This window comes from Grammomys surdaster, unplaced genomic scaffold (assembly GCF_004785775.1).
Source record: "Grammomys surdaster isolate TR1022 unplaced genomic scaffold, NIH_TR_1.0 125476, whole genome shotgun sequence".
Lineage (NCBI taxonomy): Eukaryota > Metazoa > Chordata > Mammalia > Rodentia > Muridae > Grammomys > Grammomys surdaster.
This window is the reverse complement of record NW_021620336.1, coordinates 81117-95459: the sequence shown is the minus strand read 5'-3', so window position 1 is coordinate 95459 and position 14343 is coordinate 81117. Positions and strand designations below refer to the sequence as shown.

The 14343-nt window shown below is 38.9% G+C and overlaps 1 pseudogene; it reads right to left on the bottom strand.

The window, feature by feature from the left end:
• Positions 1 to 12909: 12909 nt before the first annotated feature.
• Positions 12910 to 14012, bottom strand: LOC114638012 (annotated as a pseudogene).
• Positions 14013 to 14343: the final 331 nt, after the last annotated feature.

Below are 14343 nucleotides of genomic sequence, written 5' to 3'. Positions count from 1 at the left end.
CAGTCACTAAATGTAGATGCTGATGTGGATGTCAGGTAGTGCATGCTGACAGGAGCCTGATACAGCTGTCTCCTTAGAGGTCACCTGAGTGTGTCATATTCAGAGGCAGATGCTCACAGCTAACCATTGAACTGATCAAGGGGTTCCCAATGGAGGAGTTAGAGAGAAGACTGAAGGAGCTGAAAGTGTTTGTGGCCCCATGGGGAGAGCAACAATATCAACCAACCAGAGCTCCGAAGGTCTAAACCACCAGCCTGGGAGCACATAGGGAGGAACTCATGGCTCCAGCTGTATATGTAGGGTAGGATGGCCTTGTTGGGCATAGGTGTGAGAGGAGATCCTTGGTCTCATGAAGGCTGGATGCTGAGTGTAGGGGAATTCGAGGGTGGGGAGGTGGGAGTGGGGGATAGGTGAGGGCACATCCTCATAGAAGCAGGAGGACTGACCGGGGATGGAATAAAGGGTTCCTGGGTTGGGGGGAGGAATGGGGTAAGGGGATAATATCTGAAATGTAAATAAAATATCCAATAAAAGTTAAAAAAATAAACACTTAAGTCACTTCTCAAAGTGTCCCTTTTTCTTCCTGAGACTTCAGCTAGCAGGCTGAAAGTGCTGCCGGATTCCTGCAGAGATAGAACAAGGCTACTTTACTTAATCTCCTGCTGTTTCAGGATATGGTGATAAATAGTTTCTCACCTCAGAGGAACTCAGAAAGCAGGTCAGCTACTGAAGTAAAGTGACTTAGAATTGAGATAGGAAAATGTTTTATAATTATACAGCAACCCTAAATTTCTCATAAGACTAAGTCTTACCCCCACTGACACTCTCCCCTCTCTGCTGCCTCAAAAGGAACCAAACAAGAAAGAAGACCCACCAGGACTGGCCCCCAGAAATTATGCACATCCCAAATGCTATCCCCCTCATGATCCCCCCTCACAGAATTCCATCCTCTATCCCCTATTCACCTCTGAGAGTGAAGTCCCACACACCCCCATATCCTCCAACCCTGGTGCATCAAGTGTCTGCAGGATTAAATGTATCCTGTTCCACTAAAGTCAGATATGGCAGTTTCTGGGAACTTCTAGGGGTACAGGTTAGTTGACACTATTGGGCTTACTGTGTGGTATTACCATCACCTTGAAAGTCTTTAATTCTTCCCAACTTTTCCATAAGTGTCCCTGTCCTCCATCCAACGTTTGTCTGTGGGTATCTGCATCTGTCTCGGTCATCTTCCGGCTAGAGCCTCTCAGAGGGCTGCAATATTAGGCTGTATTACTTGTCTGTAAGCACAACAAAGCATCATTAATAGTATGCCTACTCATGAAACTAATCTCAAAATGGGCTGGTCACTGGTTGGGCATTCTTTCAGTATCTACTCCATCCTTGTCCTTACATTTTTTTTTTTTAGACAGGACCAATTTTGGGTCAAAAGTTGTATAGGTTGGTTTGTGTCCCCATTCCTCCAATGGAGGTCCAGAGAATCTAAAGAATGCCTAAAGAAAGCTAAATACACTTCCCTATTGATGATGGAGTAGATCACAAGCATTATGTGACTGTTGGAACATGACTAAATAGGCTACTTTATGATCACAAATAAAGAGGCCACAGGTGAAGCCCTAATATAATAGACATTAAATGAAAAAGCACTGTGAGGTGCACATATGGGATGTGTACTCCATGAATGGAACAAGTAGGATGTAGATGAGTGAAAGATGAATCTAAAAAGATATGATTACTATTTCATTAGATGTATCCAAGATAAGGTTGATTATATGAATATATATAGCAAACATGGATAGTACTCTCTAGCTAACAAACATGAGATCTGGTTTAGGTTTAGTCTTTGTAACTTTTCAGTAAGAAGTTGAGAGACAAATTATGCAACAATAAAATCACAGATATGTTGAATTTCTATCTAAATCATCACATGCGGTTGCCCTGTGTGAAAGAGAAAGCCACTCTTGGGAGTGACTCAGGCCTTAGTTTGGACACTTTTGTTTTAGCTTCTAGGCTTGAGTTGGTCTCCAGCCTCATGTGAGGCTCAGCCATGCATGCAAGCAGGCAGCTTTAAGATCATTGATTGCTCTCTGGGAGTTTTCTGTTCCCCTCCAACGTCCTGTTTATTGATTCTATTCTGGTTCTTTAGAGCCAATAGACTTCCAGTTTTACACTTTTCCTGGGCCAGGATTTGTTCTGACTATAATCTTACAGATGAGCTATGCTAACTGTAGTGCCTATGTGTGTTTGTAAGGTAAGGAGAACTCCCTGTTGGGAAAAATATATCATATGTCTTCTAAATTGACATTGTCAACAGCTAAAACACAAAATACCTTGCTTAAGACCAATAAGATCAGAAGAAACTTGTATAAAATTCACTGCCAGCTGGATTAACTTAGTCAATTAAATGTGTGTATCAATTCATTTTTTCCTCCTGCTCTAAAGCTCCTCATGAACACCAGGCATGTGGTTTCCAGTGTGCATGCAAAGTACCAGAACAAGCTAAGCTTCTGGCTCACTAGATTTGGTTGAGGTCTGATATGTTAGACATGGTTATGCATGTCCAACGCTTTTTTTGAAGCAAATGTCGGTTCACTTTGACGAGCACTGCTAAGAATAATATTTTCATGAACCACGATCTACAAACAATATCTCCTACTTGCAGACTTTATGACACAGCAATTATTTTTTTGGCAGAAGATGAGTTCTTATGGTTGATTTCAGGATGAAGAATCTTGCTTATCCATGTGTACAGAGAAAGTATCATCTCCTTGGTGATTTGGAAGATATAGGCAGTACCTATACAAACATCTCCAAGGAAAGGCAAGAAGTATGCCTATCCTAATTGAATTGGCAGGTAACTTTTCCAAACTTGTCTGGAAATAATAATTTGTCTAAGATAGCTATTAAGCACATAGATTATCAGATACTGGACAGGACTAACTAAGGCTAAATCTCCAAGGATGTGAATTAAACAGCATGGGATGCTCTTAGTCCTTAGCAAACTTAGAAGAGGAAAGTAAAAGATTACTTTTTCAAGGAAAACACAAACTCCATGGGAATAAGTCACTTCATAATTTTGCATCAGGTACAATTTAACCACCTAGGTTTCTTGGAACAACTAGGATTAGAAATACTGTGAATTAAATTTAAAGAAACGTGAATACAGGTAATAAAGAAGCACTGTTGAGGAAAATCAATACTGGGTGAGGTGAAACAAATGATTTCTAAGCTATCAGCTCTAAAGAAGTAAAAACAAGAAAGTGGAAATAAAAGCTTTGTTTATTAAAACTACCATGTACTTGACTTCATTCAAGTATTATACACAGTGGTTCCTTTGCTGTTTACCTCCACAGCATAAAAGGGCTGACTCTACCTTAGTTCCATTGTACACATACGGGTGTAGTGTCAAGACAACTGGAAAAAGTGTTACAACTGTGGTCATGTACCATACACACACCATAGAACCACCCACCTCCAAGTAAATTTGGATAACTTTAAAAATCAGCCCACATCTGCATACTTACCTGAGTACATATCTGAGGAAGGAGTTAGTCTTTAAGACACACTGTGAAACTTTTCAATCAAAAACAATAACATATTGGCCAATCCACATAGTTCAATCTATATACCATTTTCTGTTACACATCTGGATGTTTCTTGACTTTCTTTCTGAACCTGGACTGGTTACAGTGATGTCCTGAAGCAAATGAAACACACCCCCACCTATAAATGTAGATGTTCTAGGCAAAGGATAAGGAGCTTGAAAGACAACAATACAGCCACATGACCCTCAGGACTTCTACACTGAGACCCGCACAGTCTGGAGACATTGATCTATTGTCACTCTCTCTCCCAAATAATTCTACTCTTTGAGAAGACAAAAAGCATAAGGAAGATAATACCCCCGTTTTTTTGGTTAAATGTATTCCTTGATTAAAAATAAACCTAAAGATAGAAAGCTTCAAGTAATAAAGCATTCAACAGCACACCATCAGCACACACTGTCAGTGAAGCCAGAGGGCAGCTAGAAACCAGAAATATAATATAATATATATATATGCTGTAGAATATTTTACTCTAAAAATAAATTTGACTTCAATACTAATATTTAAAATGTAAAAGCTGTGATTAGTGGACTTCTGGTTTCTCTTGAAATCTGGAAAGTTTGAACATGCCTACATATTTGCTATGACAGGAGGCAGAAGCAAAGGAGAAGGCATCCTCTGAGATCAGCATGAGCCAACACCACAAGCCTAGCTCTCCCCACACAGGCAGTACTTTTGAGTCATTGGATCCTGACTCTCTCTGCTGTTCCTCTGGTTCTATACTGTCTTCTGACTGTCAGAAGAGTCTCAAGTATTTGCATAATGTCAACCCCTCTGAAACACTTCCAGAGAGTGGGAACAGCACAGGGGGTGGGGGGGTAGATTTACCAGGGTCCAAATCAGATCTGATACTTTAAAATTCTTCAGAAAATCACTTCAAAGATTATAGACTCACCCACATGAGTCCCAGAGAAAACTCACAGCATCGTCTCCTTTCCATGTTGTAATAGTTCTGTTGTGTTATCAATCTGGCTTCTTCAGTTTGTACAGATATTGGTTGAGCCTGGGAACACTCTGTGTTTCATTTTCACCTCATCTTCTTTCTGAGATGCAATGGTTTCCCTGCTATATACTTGGCATGATAAGTGTATCAAGTGCATTTCAACATGACCAGTGGTAGCTCCGTGCAGAAGCTGCATCTCTTTGTCATCTATTCTAGGAAGACTATGCCTTTCTAACTGACAAAACAATGAGACTGTAGTTTGATTGCTATCTACTGAATGTTCAGAGCTATGAAAATAAATTTGCTAGACTGGCAAGATGGCTCTGGGTGTTAAAGCATTTGTTGACAACTCTGGGGACCTGAGTTTAATCCCAGAATGTACTTGGTGAAGGGAAATAATCAACTTCAGCAAGTTGCCCTCTGACATCTACACACACAGCATGAAATATGTACACCCCTTCTATATCTCTGTCTCTGTCTCTCTCTGTCTCTCTCTCTCTGTCTCTCTCTCTCTGTCTCTCTCTCTATCTCTTTCTCTCTCTCTCTCTCTCTCTCTCTCTCTCTCTCTCTCTCACACACACACATACATACACACACACACAAATAAATTTAAAGGCAGAAATCTGTTGTTTCTTACATTGTTTTGAGTATTATCTAAGCATAATTGTTCAGTCAATATTTAAAGAACTTCATGTTGGAGTGGAGGCTTAGAAGTTTAGAACACTTAATCTTAACTATGATGACCTGTGCTGGGGTCCAAGCATCCACCTAACAACCTGAGCACCTTTGTATACATCTTTAAGTAACTCTGAGAGGACTAAGGACAGGAGAATCACTAGGGCCTGGCTCCCAGCCTAGCCAAGAAAATTCAAGCCCCAGAATCAGGGAGATAACCTATCTCAAATAAAAATGATGGAGAGAGGTCGTGAAAGGCAGATATAATTCTTACGCTTTTCATACATTCCAGGCATTTGCAACAGTATTAAGCATGTCACAGAGCTCAGATAAATTTTTCTTGGTCACTGACTAAATTTGGATCATTCCATTTAGTTTAATGTGGATGATTTCATTTGAGATAATATTTCCTTTATTTAAAATATAACCAATAAACAAATGATTATGAAATAGATTCTGGAATTTGACCCATCTTCTGCATCTTTTGTTTGGGATTTTAGTCTGAAACACAATGTTAACATACCATTCACATTATGAATGGTTCTTTCTGCATAGATGTATTGCCACATGTAATTAGCAAACACTTCTACTCTAATGAAGCTGGTCCAGAATACACGCTGAGAAACGTCAAAGAAGCCATTTGAACATAAGAGAGCAACTTCGTATTCCTAAATATCCAATAAGGTCCTTATTCATGTATTTTTATAATATGTATAAGCTTAATAATATAGCATCAGTATTTTTTACTCTGTTCTTCCTTACAAAATGCCTACAAAGACAAGCAAAATCAAATATGTCTTCCATATGTACAAGGACAATTGTTCCCATGCCTATGAAGATTTCCTTTAAAGGGAGATTTAAAACTACGTGTTTAGAAAGACAGGGTAACTAACCATCAAAAGTGGAGAAAAACAGGCAAGACTGTAAATATACATGCAAGTAACAATATACAGACTGAGCAGACTATATTTAGGAATATATATGTACATACATATATGCATACAATAGCAATTAGTGGCAAAAGATGATATGAACTTTAAGAAGAGGGGGAAATCAATATCTAGGAGCGTTTTCAGGGAGGGAAGGAAAAGGAGAGATGATGCAATTATATTATAATCTCAATACTAAAATTAAGAGTTGCCTGTTGGGAACAGTATAGTGGTGAGTGGTTTGGAATGAAGCTGGCAAGGATGCCAAAATAAACTCGGCAACCTGCAGCATTTATGAAGATATTCTACTTCGCAGCTCTCTGGCCACACCTGTATATTCCCATATTAACTGTATTTCCTGATTTCTGGAAGGAAACTGCACACATGCTAATGGACATGAGGCTCAAAGCTGTGTGTCACCAAAACATTGAGTACTCATAAAGACACCAGATTAGACAAGCAAGCTCATTTGCATCTCCAGAGTAAGGAAACTACACAAGAAAGCTCTCAATGTACTAATATACTGTTTGATGATTGCTTGACTTATAATTTTTCCCATTCCAACCAATCAAGAAGTTTAATATTTTCTTGGATTAAAAACATTCTCTAATCTGTGGCATATGTCTGCACTTATTGCCCTAGATATTCTAAAATATAAAGGAAAGGAGGCCTTTGGAAATAAGAAAAAGAAGAAAATAGGAGAGAGAAACCTAAAAGATACCTAGAATATTGGGTAGCCACCCTCCCACCCCAATAGAGTGTCACAACTCAGAAATATTCCAAAATGGAAGACAGAGCATTGTAAGATAAACCCTAGAAACTAAAGCTCTCAAACTTGATCCTGAATTGATTCCTAAATTCATTCTGGCTCAGAAGATACATTGTTATAGACAGCAGTGCTGTCTATGATGTCCTGAAGGCAGTGCCTTCTGCTAACAAGGACTAAAACTAATGTTTTGTTGTGGCCTCCAAAGCCCTCTGAATCCTGATATGGGTTGTTCACTTTCAGTGACGATTCCTACTGGGTTCAGGTGACGCTACAATAAAACTTGTTATCCTGTTGCTATTTGTGAACACATATATTTCTACACTGGAAATGGCTTCTCTACCAGTAGAATCAAGAGCCAAATTTACATAAGCAACTGAATACACCTTGTCAACAACAGTAATGTTCAGAACAGTAACATGCATATATGTGACGTGGCAACCTGTGGACCCTCAAAAATTACCACTTGCTTCTGTCTTTAAACTAACAGAAATATCAAGTCATGTATATTTCCTTTCTTCAAGACAATGAAATTAGCTCTGCCACAGTAAGAAAAATACATCATCTGGCACACTCATTTTAAAATTAGTTGAAGTCATCTGATCCATCTATATACAAATTATTTTTGTCTAGATACACAGCCATTGGAAAACATCCACTTGACAAATGGAATATTTTTCAAAGAATAACTCACATTCTTTCTCCATAAATAAAGAGAAATCATGTTATAAATTGTAATCAGAATCATATGTTCATCATCTATGAGGTGGGTAGATTTTCTTCTCCCTTTTTCCTTTGTTTTCATTATTGCAAAACCATCAAAAAATAGAGAATTACCCAATAGAATACATTTGATGGCAATTTAGAGCAGGCATGAGAGCAGACCATGCTTGATTTGTCTTTAATATTTAACTTGTCATCACTTCATTTGTTATTTTTCTTGTATCCATTAGTGGAACTCTACTGTCTTGCTTCAAATCCAAGTGCTACTGATTTGGAAATAGTTCATCTGTGCTTTACCTGTCTTCCTGTGCTGGGCCACTTTGGAACAAATGACACTTTTGAGGTCCACAAACGATCCATACATGATAGAGAGCCCTGCTCACATAGCCCTGATAATTCAGTGTATCACTGGAAAAGGGAACAGGAGCTTACCCTATACAACTGGCCATAGGCATCAGGTGAGCTTCAGTAAGGTTGTTCATTCCCTCAAGAATCTTCTGGCTTATGGATGTATCCAGTTTCCCAGATAACTTGCTGGTTCACAATAGAAATCAATTTTTTTATAAAGAAGAAACTTTCCACTCATTCTGGAAACATAATAAGCACAGAAGCATTATGTACAGGAAGACAGCCATTATTTTCCAGAGTAGAAATCCTGACTTTTAAAATGTGCCCTTCATTTGCTTAAATATATTAGAAAGATTTTCAGTTGGGACAAGCTAACTAGATTAGGAGACCCAGGAAATATAAAGTTTTTCTAATCATTAGAAGTGGAAGTGGAAAGGTTCTGCTTAGAAAGAGCTTGATTAGTATTTGTGTCCTAATCAATACTTTATTCAAATTCATTATTTTTCTGATAACTCAAGGTTTTGGAGAGCCTCAAGGTTTCTCAGGGAACTAGATTTTCTCAAAGTGTAAATGTGGTCAATCCTTAAGGAAAATCAGAGAACAGAGATGTATCTTCCTTGAAAATCTTCACAGAGAGAGTGAAGATGTAAGTATGATTCTAATTTGCACTTTACTTGATGAATTTTTGAACCATTTGCAAGTGCTAGGCTTTGTGACTCTCCCAATTCTTTAACAGTCTAATGAATTAAACAATATAGTATGATGTCCTTATATGCCTACATTGATGTGAGGTTGAGCAAATTCTGCTAGTAATTCATACCTGTTACATTTCGTTCCATGAATCATTTTTCATACTTTGTAGCATATATATATGTGTGTGTGTGTGTGTGTGTTTATTGATTTTGTAATAGTTCTAAGAATGCTATTGATTGATTAATGGATGTATTAACTATTTCTTTTTTTCTTTTTTTTATCGGCTGTTTTATTTACATTTCATATGTTGTCCCCTTACCCCATCCCCCACCCACCCAGGAACCCCCTATCCCCTCACCCCTGCTCCTACTTCTCTGCAGATGTAACCCCTACCTACCGCCCCACTCCCACATCCCCACCCTCAAATTCCCACCCCCTGGGGCATCCAGCCTTCATGAGGTCAAGGATCTCTTCTTCCACCTATGCCCAGCAGGGCCCTTTGCTCTTCATATAGAGCTGAAGCCCTGGATCCCTCCCTAAGTGCTCCAAGGCTGGTGGTTTAGACCCTGGGAGCTGTGTATTGTTGCTCTCCTCATGGGGCCACAAACCCTTTCAGCTCCAATGATCTTCACTCTAACTCCTCCATTGGGAACCCCATGATCAGTTCAATAGCTAGTTGTGAGCATCTGCCTCTGAATATGTCAGACTCTTGAAGACCTCTGAGGACACATCTATATCAGGCTCTTATCAGCATGCACTTCCTGACTTCCACATCAGCATTTACCTTTGGTGACTGCACGTGGGATGGATACTCAGGTGGAATGATCTTCAGACGGCCCCTCCTTCAGTTTCTGTCCCTCACTTTGTCTCCATATTTGCTCCCTTGATTATTTTGTTGCTCCTTCTAAGAAGGACCGAATCACCCCCACTTGGTCTTCCTTCTTCAGGGGCTTCATGTGGCCTGTGAGTTGAATCTTGGGCATTTCAAGGTTCTGGGCTAATATCCAATAATCAGTGAGTGAATACCATGTGTGTTCTTTTGTTATTGGCTTAGCTGACTCAGGATGATAACTTCTAGTTCCATCCATTTACCTAGAAAACTCTTGAATTCATTGTTTTTAATAGCTGAGCAATACTCCATTGTGTAAATATACCACAATTTTTTAATCCATTCCTCAGTTGAAGGACATCTGGGTTCTTTCCAGCTCCTGGCTATTATAAATAAGGCTGCTATGAACATATTTGAGCATATGTTCTTGTTATATGTTCGAGCATCTTCTGGGTATATGCCTAGGAGTGGTATAGATGGATCCTCAGGTAGTGCTATGTCCAATTTTCTGAGGAACCGCCAGACTGATTTCCAAAGTGGTTGCACCATCTTGCAGTCCCACCAACAATGGAGGAGTGTTCCTCTTTCGCCACACCCTGACCAGCATCTACTATCACCTGAGTTTTTAATCTTGGTCATTCTGACAGGTGTGAGATGGAATCTCAGGGTTGTTTTGATTTGCATTTCCCTGACGACTAAGAATACTGAACATTTCTTTAGGTGCTTCTCGGCCATTCGAGTTTCCTCAGTTGAAAATTCTTTGTTAAGCTCTATACCCCATTTTTTAAAAGGGTTACTTGGTTGTCTGGAGTCTAATTTCTTGAGTTCTTTGTATATATTGGATATTAGCCCTCTATCAGATGTAGGATTGGTAAAGATCTTTTCCCAATTTGTTGGTTGTTGTTTTGTCCTATTGACAGTGTCCTTTGCCTTACAGAAACTTTGCAATTTTATGAAGTCCCATTTCTCAATTCTTGATCTTAGAGCATATGCCATTGGTGTTCTGTTCAGGAACTTTTCCCCTGTGCCCAAGTATTCGAGGCTCTTCCCCACCTTCTCTTCTATTAGTTTCAGTGTATCTGGTTTTATGTGGAGGTCCTTTATCCACTTAGACCTGAGCTTTGTACAAGGAGATAAGAATGGATAGATTTGCATTTATCTACATGTTGTCCTCCAGTTGAACCAGCACCATTTGTTGAAAATGCTGTCCTTTTTCCACTGGACAGTTTTAGCTCCTTTGTCAAAGATCAAGTGACCATAGGTGTGTGGGTTCATTTCTGGGTCTTTAATTCTATTCCATTGATCTTCCTGCCTGTCTCTGTACCAATACCAGGTAGTTTTTATCACTATTGCTCTGTAGTACAGCTTGAGGTAAGGGATGGTGATTCCTCCAGAAGTTCTTTTATTGTTGAGAATAGTTTTCGCTATCCTGGGTTTTTTGTTATTCCATATAAATTTGAGAATTTCCTTTTCTAACTCTGTGAAGAATTGAGTTGGGATTTTAATGGGAATTGCATTGAATCTGTAGATTGCTTTTGGCAAGATGACCATTTTTATTATATTAATCCTGCCAATCCATGAGCATGGGAGATCTTTCCATCTTCGGAGATCTTCTTCGATTTCTTTTTTCAGGGACTTGAAGTTGTTGTCATACAGGTCTTTCACTTGCTTGGTTAGATTCAAACCAAAGTCTTTTATATTATTTGCAACTATTGTGAAGGGTGTCATTTCCCTAATTTCTTTTTCAGTCACTTTATCTTTTGAGTAGAGGAAGGCTACTGATTTGTTTGAGTTGATTTTATAACCAGCCACTTTGCTGAAGTTGTTTATCAGGTTTGGGAGTTCTTTGGTGGAAGTTTTGGGGTCACTTAAGTATACTATCATATCAGCTGCAAATAGTGATATTTTGACTTCTTCCTTTCCTATTTGTATCCCTTTGACTTCTTTTTCCTGTCTAATTGCTCTGGCTAAGACTTCCAGTACTATATTGAATAGGTAGGGGGAGAGTGGCCAACCTTGTCTAGTCCCTGATCTTAGTGGGATTGCTTCAAGTTTCTCTCCATTTAGTTTGATGTTGGCTACTGGTTTGCTTTAAATTGCTTTTACTATGTTTAGGTATGGGCCTTGAATTCCTGATCTTTCCAAGACTTTTATTATGAAGGGGTATTGAATTTTGTCAAATGCTTTCTCAGCATCTAGTGAGATGACCATGTGTTTTTTTTCTTTGAGTTTGTTTATATAGTGGATTACGTTGATGGATTTCTGAATATTTAACCATCCCTGCATTCCTGGGATAAAAACTACTTGATCATGATGGATGATTGTTTTGATGTGGTTTTTTTTTTTGGTTTGAAAAAAGATTTTTATATGTGGTACACAAAGCATCAAGTGACTACAGATACAAGAATTTTGATGTATGTTATTTGTACACATTTTATATTATATTGTGAAAATTTTTTAAACTTAAGTTACAAAGTGAGTATTTTTTAGCACATTTAGTAATGACTATTTATATAAACTATTGTTTTGTTTGGGTGACCAAATAAAATTTGAACATAATTACAGAACATATAACTTTCAAACAACATTTAAGGAATACAGTTATAGAACTGTTATACTGAGAGTTATGTACACATATTAAAGAGTACTGAGGTTTCTCAAGCCCATTCTATTGAAAGGTTTTCAATGCTTCTTAAGGTAATTCAGTGTAAAACTTCAAAGTCTACTCGGTGTCGTAGCAGAATGAGGTGGAATCACTGCTGATCACTGAGCAAATCATGTTTGTTATCTGATTCTCCTGACAACCATTATAATTGAGACACATGTGCATATTCAGATGTGGTTGATTCAACCAACTGCAGAGGATATTTTCAACTTAAAAATGGCCCAAACAAATGACAACTAGGAATGGCTGAATCTCACTGTACCTGTCAGGTTCCGCCTTGAATCCCAGTTTTGCTACAGACTATCTGGTGCTTTTGGATTCAGTAGTAGGGGGGAAAAAAGCTTCTGAATTCAAACCTATCTACAGAATAAAAAAAAGTGAATATATACATTTGATATACACTCACACACACTCTCACATTCATACTCACATGTCTAGGAACCAGCACCTAACCACGCCCCATTCCTCACGAATGACTCGACAAATCATTTACTACATTAAAACCAGCTTAGACTCTATAAGGCTAGAACAGCATATGGCTAAAAAGGTCAAACAAGCACCCACACTCATGCTGCACTCAGCTTCCTCCTCATGATTTCTGACAAGCAGTAACACCATTTATATAACAGACTAGAGATCTGAGTAAGAAACCACAAGCCCGGTCTTCCCTCACTGCTGTACAGATGAGAGTGCATCCCACGAGATCACTGAACTGTACAAATGATCTTTACTCCTAATCTAAACAAACGTGAGTCAAAACATTCTGAAACACTGCATCCTTTGATTTCTTCATCTTTTCAATTGCCCGATGCAGGTCCTGCTGCTGCACAGGCCAGATTTCATCTTCATCATGACTTTCTTCTGATGTAGAATTAACATACTCCCTGATGCAGAGGAGGGCAGCATCTCGACACATTTCTTTTAGGTCACTTCCTGAAAACCCATCAGTTTCCTGGGCAACTTCTAGAAAATCTACATGTCTATCCACATTTTCATTTTTCAAGATGAGCTTTAAAAGTGCTTCTCTTTGTTTTTTATAGCAGGCTGGTTAATATGAAATCTTGTAGGCATTCTTCTCATTATAGCGGAGTCAAGGTCTTGAGGTCGATTGGTAGCTCCCATCACTATGACCTGGCAGCTGTGATCAGTGTCCAGTCCATCCCAAAGACTCATAAACTGAGCTTTCATCATCCCTGTAGCTTCGTGGTCAGAACTGGAATGATTTCGTAGAAAAGAGTCTATTTCATCAATAAATATGATAGAAGGCTGTAGCTTTATGGCAAGGGAGAACACAGCAGCAGCTAGTTTTTGAGATTCTCCATACCACTTATCAGTCAGTGTCGAAGGCTGAAGGTTAATAAATCAAATCGATAGCCTGCTTCTTTGGCTGTTGCTTTGGCAATTAATGTTTTCCCACAGCCTGGAGGCCCATACAGAAGAACACCTTTAGGAGGCTGCAGCAGTTTGAAGCATTGGCTCAAACAAATGCTTCTTTTTGATAGGTAAGATGACTGTGTCTTTCAGATCTGTAATGACATCATCTAAACCTGGTATATCACTCCAAGTAACATGCATATTAAGATGAGCAGCAATACTCATTTCATATTCTGAAAGCTTCACATTTTTCACACCAATTTGCTTCATCAGTTTTTACGCCTGTTTCTGAGCTTCTGCCTTCTGCTTCCTGGTGGGGTCAATTGCATCTACCATCCATTTAATAGTGAAGTATGTTACTGCACCAAATATTGTTAAACGGAAAATTAAACCAACAACTTCGTTCCGACTCAATGGACGAGAAAAGGCTTCAGCATGTACCATCATGATTGTTAACCCAGAGGCAGGACCAGAGACGACAGGCGTTTTGATGTGTTCTTTGATTCAGATTGCTAGAATTTTATTGAGTATTTTTGTATCGATGTTCATAAGGGAGATTGGTCTGAAGTTCTCTTCCTTTGTCGGGTCCTTGTGGGGTTTGGGTATGAGTGTAATTGTAGCTTCATAGAACTAATTGGGTAGTGTTCCTTCTGTTTCTATTTTGTGGAATAGTTTGAAGAGAATTGGTATTAGGTCTTCCTTGAAGGTCTGATAGAATTCAGAACTAAAGCCATCTGGTCCTGGGCTTTTTTTGGTGGGGAAACTTTTAATGACCTCTGCTATTTCCTGAGGG